Source organism: Zalophus californianus, chromosome 8, assembly GCF_009762305.2.
Source record: "Zalophus californianus isolate mZalCal1 chromosome 8, mZalCal1.pri.v2, whole genome shotgun sequence".
In the NCBI taxonomy this organism is placed as follows: domain Eukaryota; kingdom Metazoa; phylum Chordata; class Mammalia; order Carnivora; family Otariidae; genus Zalophus; species Zalophus californianus.
This window is the reverse complement of record NC_045602.1, coordinates 138,974,412-138,981,470: the sequence shown is the minus strand read 5'-3', so window position 1 is coordinate 138,981,470 and position 7,059 is coordinate 138,974,412.

Here is a 7,059-nt window from a genome sequence, read left to right as displayed (position 1 = left end):
AGGGAAGCCTCAACAAAAGCTGGGAAGAGGCAGCTTCCTGGTGCCATTGTCTGAGCGGTCTGGATCCAGCCTTGCCTAAAGCTAGCACCTGGGCCTTTCTGTTTCATGAGTCACCAAACACCCTTTCCTTCCTACAGCTGACACAAAATGGGGTTTTGCAGTGTGATGGAAAATGTCTTGTCCAGCAATACTTGGCCCAGGTCAGCATCCCTCTGTCTCGGGGGCAACAGATCATTCCTGCTCATGGGAAGCTTGTGTCTCTGATTAATAAGAAAAAGGGGGAAGTGAGTTACTTAGTAACATAATAATGAGTTGTTTGTAATGGTTATGGGTCAGGAAGCAATCTTTCAACACACTGGGCTCTGAGGGTAGAAAAGGCCACCTGCCTGTGATGTCCTTCCTGTTCACAGGGTGCCATGCAGGGACCTGACCTGGCCCTCTGCTTGGCCTTAGAGCTATTCACCAGGGCACCCAGACGGCACTCAGCATCCTGCCCCCAGGGAAGCAGGCAGCTCACTGTGAAATCTGTCTGATAGGAATTTCTCAGAGGGGCACAAACATACGTACGTATCTGTGGGGGATCCATCGCAGACCCCGTGGACCCCGAGGCCGAGGGCAGAGCCACAGCCTGCACGCGCCGTGTGCTCTCCTCCGCACGCACACACGCATGCACCCGTGGTCCAGGGTCAGTGATGACCTGGGCACAGCCAGGGAGTGTCGGTAACCGCGGAGGACACAGGACAGCTATCAGGCTGTGTCGGTGATGAAAGTTGTGTGAATGTGGCCTCTGGCTCGGAAAACACCTTCTCGTCCTGTGCTCACCCTCCCGTGACAGGTGAGGACGGGATGAAGCGACGTGAGCGACGCGGGCGGGTGACGCGGTGCGGGGGTGCCCCTGGCCTTCTGACCCTGCGCCAGGGGGACCCCGTCGCTGAGACTGCGGGGGAGGGGGCGCAGTTGTGTCCTTCAAAAGAAAAGGAGAAGGGAGAAGGGAGAAGACGCTTTTGGGTGTAAGGAGAGGAGGCGGCGAACGGCACTGAGCTGAAAACTCATCTGTGACACTCCAAAGTCACACCAGTTTCCAAATTCAAACATGACAAATTTCATGATCTTTAAATGCTTCCACTTTAAATGATGATGATCTTTGGAGAGTCCAGCAAACCCTGGCTCCTAGCTGAGGTGTAGGAGCTGGGCCAGCTCAGCGGATGGGGAAGCGCCTGCCTTCTGCCCTCCAGGCGAGGCTGCAGCCTGGGCTGGTTCCCCAGCTTGGCAGAACTACGTACTCCTGGGAAGCCAGGAGGGCGGGCAGGTGGGCCAGCTGGTTCCTCACTGGCCTCTCCCTGGTGCCCGCAGGGCCCATCGGCTTTCTTTGTCAGCTGAGGCTCTTCTCTGTCCCGCTCTGTCTCAGTCCCACCAATCCACTAATTCATACTAAAGTGTGACGGACTGACTCTTTCAGGGAAAAGTTGGAGATTTACACTTCAACAGAGGGCAATCTTTAAGTCCAAGTGAGTCAAATCCTAATGCAGGGGTTTTTTTTTTTGTTTTTGTTTTAAGATTTTATTTATTTATTTGACAGAGAGAGACACAGCGAGAGAGGGAACACAAGCAGGGGGAGTGGGAGAGGGAGAAGCAGGCCTCCCGCGGAGCAGGGAGCCCGATGCGGGGCTCGATCCCAGGACCTTGAGATCATGACCTGAGCCGAAGGCAGACTCTTGAGCCACCCAGGCGCCCCCAACGCAGGTATGTCAGAGAGGAGCATACAATGACTGGCCTAAGGGACAGTGTCAGTGAACTTTCCTGAGCTCCTGCTACCTGCTGGGCCTTGAACCAGACACTGACTTCACCAAGGATTCCAGATCTATCCACCTGGGAGGTCAGAGTCCTTGGATGAAGGCCCCCCTCTCCCAGTGGGGCAGTGGTCCTGTGGGGGTCACCAGGCTATGGGGACCTATTGGGGTCACATGGATGTTTCCTGGGATCAGAAAATGGGCCCTTTGAGATGCCCCCTTTGGTCAGCTGTGGACCCCAGACATTCTTCAGTGGTTCCTGTGGGTCAGCTGGCCCTGGGGCAGGCCCAGGGTGGTTCCCCAGAGTCACTTGGGAAGGCGTCCACTATCCCTGGGAGGGGGTAGCTGCCGCTGAGACCACCTCAAGTACACCAGGGGGCAGCTGGTTGGGAGTGGCCAGCCGGGGCCGTCCTGACATAGGTGGGGTGGGGGAGTAACTTATAACATGCGCTTCTGGGGTGGGGCGTGGCCTATTGGAATTTTCTGGCCACCCTCCCTACCTGGGGGCCTCCCATGATCTCAGGGTTGGGGGCTCGAGCCCCGCATCGGGCTCCCTGCTCCGCGGGAGGCCTGCTTCTCCCTCTCCCACTCCCCCTGCTTGTGTTCCCTCCCTTGCTGTGTCTCCGTCAAATAAATAAATAAAATCTTAAAAAAAAAAAAACCTGCATTAGGATTTGACTCACTTGGACTTAAAGATTGCCCTCTGTTGAAGTGTAAATCTCCACTTTTCCCTGAAAGAGTCAGTCCGTCACACTTTAGTATGAATTAGTGGATTGGTGGGACTGAGACAGAGCGGGACAGAGAAGAGCCTCAGCTGACAAAGAAAGCCGAGGGCCTGTCCCTGGGGTTGCAAGGGGACTCCCTGAAGGACGTGCCAGGCAGAGGCTGCAGGAGGGAGCCCTCCTGGCCCCACAGTGGGACAGCAGAGTGCGAGCTTGGCAGGTCCCGGCCAGTGCGGGCAGTGTGGAAGCCAGGAGCGGGATGGGGCATGGCATGGGGGGTCCGTACCCGCCTCTGGCCCTGGCTACCGGCCTGCCGCCAACCTCCCGCCTGCCAGGGGGCTTCCCTCTAGGGGTTGGGAGAAGGCAGTGCCCTTGGTCAAGGGGTGGAGGAGACTGCAGGGGTGCCCCTGCTCCCCTGCGGCCCGGGGCCACCCTCTCCCTGGCCCAGCCCTCCAGCCCGCCCTCCAGGCCTCCTCCCTCCCCCGCGCCACAACCCTTCACTTGGGGCAAGCAGATAAAAGGCAGGAGCCCTGTTATCTGGATCTCAGATTCTCAACAAACGTATTGTAGAGCTCTTTGTTGCGAATCTGAAATTCAAATCGCATCTGGCAACCCTCCCTGTCCTTCTCACGGACACGTGGGGGAGGGGATGCAGGGGAGGCCTCGGCTCTGAGGAGACACCCAGCTCCGCGGAAAGGACTGCGTGGTTGGGGGGAGGGCTGGAGGGGTGTCGGCCGGCGGCCTGGACCCTTGATGTGCTCCCTGGAGTACCCTGGGTGGGGCCGAAGTGAACAAGCTTAAGACCCGCAGGCCAGGCCAGTGGTGACCCTGCTGCCCTGGGCCTTACTGTCCCCAACACTGCACAGATGAGGGAACCCGGGCTGGGGGTGGGGGTAACACAAGTCCCCCCCTCCACCTCCAGTAGGGGCGTTGCTGCGCGTACTCCCAGGGCTGAGTGTCACGGGTACAGTGACGGACCATGGCCCTGGGGGAATACTGGTACCCATCAGTTGTTCGCAAAGCCTTTCTCTTTCAGGAACCGAATGATTGTAAGCCGGAGACCACCCAAGCACCCTGTCTGGGGCCCCTGTGGCCCCCAGGCAGCCCTGGCTGCGCCCTGTGAGTGTGGGGGCCTGTGGATTGTGGGATCATGAGGTACGTGTGGGCAAGGTCGCTGTGGCTCCCCACAGCCTGTGCGGCACTGCGTACACCGGACCAGGCGGCCTGGGATCCGCCGTCCCATCGGCTTTCCCCATACAGCCCTTTCAGAAGCAGCCTTGCGTGGCGCTGACCGTCCGAGGCCACGCGGCAGTAATGAGAATATGAATGGCGGGGGCAGAGGGCCGGGGCATGCCCCGAGGACCCCTGCATGGACCCATTTACCCTCACGGTGCGCGTGCGTGGTGTCCTGGATTCGGGAAGGACATTCGCTGCAGAAGCCTGACGCCAAGGGGTGTGCGAGCTGCAAACTGATTCGTTATGTGTGTTCTTTTCACCCTATGTGTGTCTGCTTTCGACAAGCATTTGTGAGGCGTGCCAGGCATGGTGGCAGTCCCGTACACAGAGGGGACAACGCAGGCCTGATCCCGCGGTCTCCACGGAGTTCGTCGGAGAACAGCGGCTTCCCCAAGTGTTTTGTTTTTCGTTCCCTTTTGAGGTTGTTGTAGATTCACACGCAACTGTGGAAACAACAGAGAGGTCGCACGTGCCCTTCAGCCAGTTTCCGCATGGGCGCCGCGCAGAGCGGCTGGGCCGGACCACGCCAGGACGTGGGCATCGCCGCCATCCACGGACTCCCACGTCACCTGCACTCGTGTGCGTGTGAGTGTGCAACGGCACGTGTGGGGGGGTGGGGCTAGTTAATTTTGTTATTGTGGTCAAATGCACATAAAATGGGCATTTTACCCATTTCTAAGTGTGCGGCTTGGTGATGCCAACCACACTCGCGCTGTGCACTCGTCACTGCCATCCAGCTCCACAACTTCATTTTCCCAAACTGAAGTCCGTCACCCGTTAAACGTTCAGTTCTTTGAGATCCTGCCACCTGTGCAGATTCGTGTGCTCACAGCCGAGGCAGGACAGCCGTCACTAGGGCCCCGTGCCAGCCGTAGCGCCCCGAGCACCAGTGGCCCGGCCCCACCTCCATGGGGCTCCCGGAGCGCTGTCGAAGTGCAACCTTGCACGTGGCCCTGGGTGGAGGGCCCAGCGTCCAGGTCGCCTGTGTCGCTGAGCAGAACTCTCCACTCTGCAGTCTATGATCTCGGGCCCCAACACTCGCACGTGTGTTTACCTGAACCAACATCTGCCCGGCGTCTGTGCCCTCACACCTCTGGGCACTGGCGCCAGCCCGGCCGTGACACGCGGCCCAGACCAAAGACATGTCTGTTGTCAAGGAAGCTACGTGAGGACAGGAGTGGCCGCACAACACCGGGCAGCCTCACAAGTGGAGACGCGCCGGCAGGGCCCACGGTGGGTCCCGTGTGGAAGCGCTGGCTTTGGTCGGGTGGATGGGAAGGCCTCCCCGGGCTCGTGGAGGACGTTTACCTGGGGAAGGGCGTCGGGCTCCCGGGAGCTGCCCAACAACCAGCGTCCTCGGTGTTCTCAGTGTGGCCCAGCCGGGGGGGGGGGGGGGTGGCTCTGCCCCGAGGGAGACGGTGGCCCAGCGTGGGTGGAGGGAGGGTCTGTGGTGTGCAGGGAAGAGCAAGGAACCCAGGCACCTTATGAGACATACAAAACGTCAGAATTAAGAAGGGCGCTCTACTGGTGTAACTGGCACCCCCCACACTCACATACACCGGAACCTCGGGGTGGGACTGTATTGGGAAATAGGGTCTTTGCAGATGGAATTACAGGTCTCAAAATGAGGTCATCCTGGCTTAGCGTGGGCCTTAAGTCCAATGACTGGTGTCCTTTTAAGATGAGGGGACAGAGAGGAGGAGCCACGGGACCACGGAGGCAGACCAGAGGGATCCTGGCCTGGGACCACCGGAAGGAAGCCAGGAGGATTCGACCCTAGGCCTCCAGAGCTGGGACACAAAGAGGTTCTGCTGTTTCAAGCCCCCTGTGTGTGGCCTTCATCATGGCAACCTGAGTACACGAACACAGATTTGATAAAACTCCACTCTAAAGCTGATCACTAACACCGCCCACGGTGCCCCCCAGCCCGTTCCCGAGATGGCGCCAAAGAGATCAGCGTCTCAAGGCACCTGGACGGAGAAGGCCCGCGGAGGGCTCATTCTGCACCTAAGTGACACACCAGTGCGCACTCCCTCCCACAAGCCACTCCACATTTCTGGCGTGAAGCAACCAGTGTGTGGCTCAGGCCCGTGGATGGGCGCTGTGGGTGACTTGTTTTTGCCTCGGTGGTGCCCGCTGCCCGCCAGCACGCCAACTGGGGCTTGGTCACATGCAGGGCACTGGGGGGGTTAGGGGGTCCAGTCCCCACATTCTGCAGGTCAGCCCAGGCTGACGGCAGGGACGGACCCCAACTCTCACAAGACACGGCAGGCCGGGGAGCAGAGCTGGGGTCCCCTATGGCCACACAACCGTGTGGTCTGGCCTTCCGCTTGCTGCCGTATTGACACGTGCTTTCCACGTTTGGTTTCCAGCTCAGGGTGGGCGGCGCGCCCATTTTCCCAGGGCCTGACTGCACCGGGAAACAGGGGTGTCCATCTGCTCCTACCAGGAGCCCTACCAGCACACTAGGAAAGGCACAGGAGGGGCTGAGCCTCTACAAAGACAAAGGGAGGCCAGCAGGGCAGGGCCAACCTCTCGGGTGGGGTGGGGACAGGGCTGAGGGCAGGGCTGGTAAATGCACCCCAGGCACCCCCTGCACTCTCAGGAACTATGCAGGAGCCTAGAGGCTTGTTCTCTGGAGCAAGTGGGTGCAGGAGCTCTGGAAATGGGGGTGCCAGGCCTTAGGGCTAAAAATGGGGGAATGTGGGAAACGCTCCATCCTGCAGCTCAGGCCCCCATCCTCAGACCCGCTTCCAGAAAGGCCATGAGGAAGCAGGTGCCAGCTGCCTTGACAGGAGGGAGGTAAAGCAAGGTGGAGATACTGGGGGGCGGCCTGCACGGGCCACGTGGGCATGGGAGACTGGAGGGCACAGGGGAGGAAATGCCCACCAGAGCCAGAGTGTCTGCAAGATGGAACCGATAGGGAGGGACAGACGTCGGGACAGAAACAAATATCCAGGGGTGGAGAGAAAATGAGGCAAGTAGACCAGGGTAGAGGTCAGCTCCAAGAAAGGCGAGGGGCTGGACACCTGCTCTGCCAGCCTGACATGTGGGTCCCTGACGACCGGCGTGGTGGTGAGAGAGCGGAGTCCCTGATCCATGGGTGGTGTCAACAGGTGGTGCCCCAAACTGATGCATGAAGCAAGGGCTGAACAGCGTGGAGGCCCGGGTGGCACCTGGGGACACGGCTGGAAGCAGCGGTCCTGATGGGGCTGGGATGGGAGGGGAGGCGGCACCAGGGCCTCGCCGCTCAGGCTGCCCGCCAACCACGCGCCTTTTACTAAAAGAAACTTAACGCGTACACATCAGAC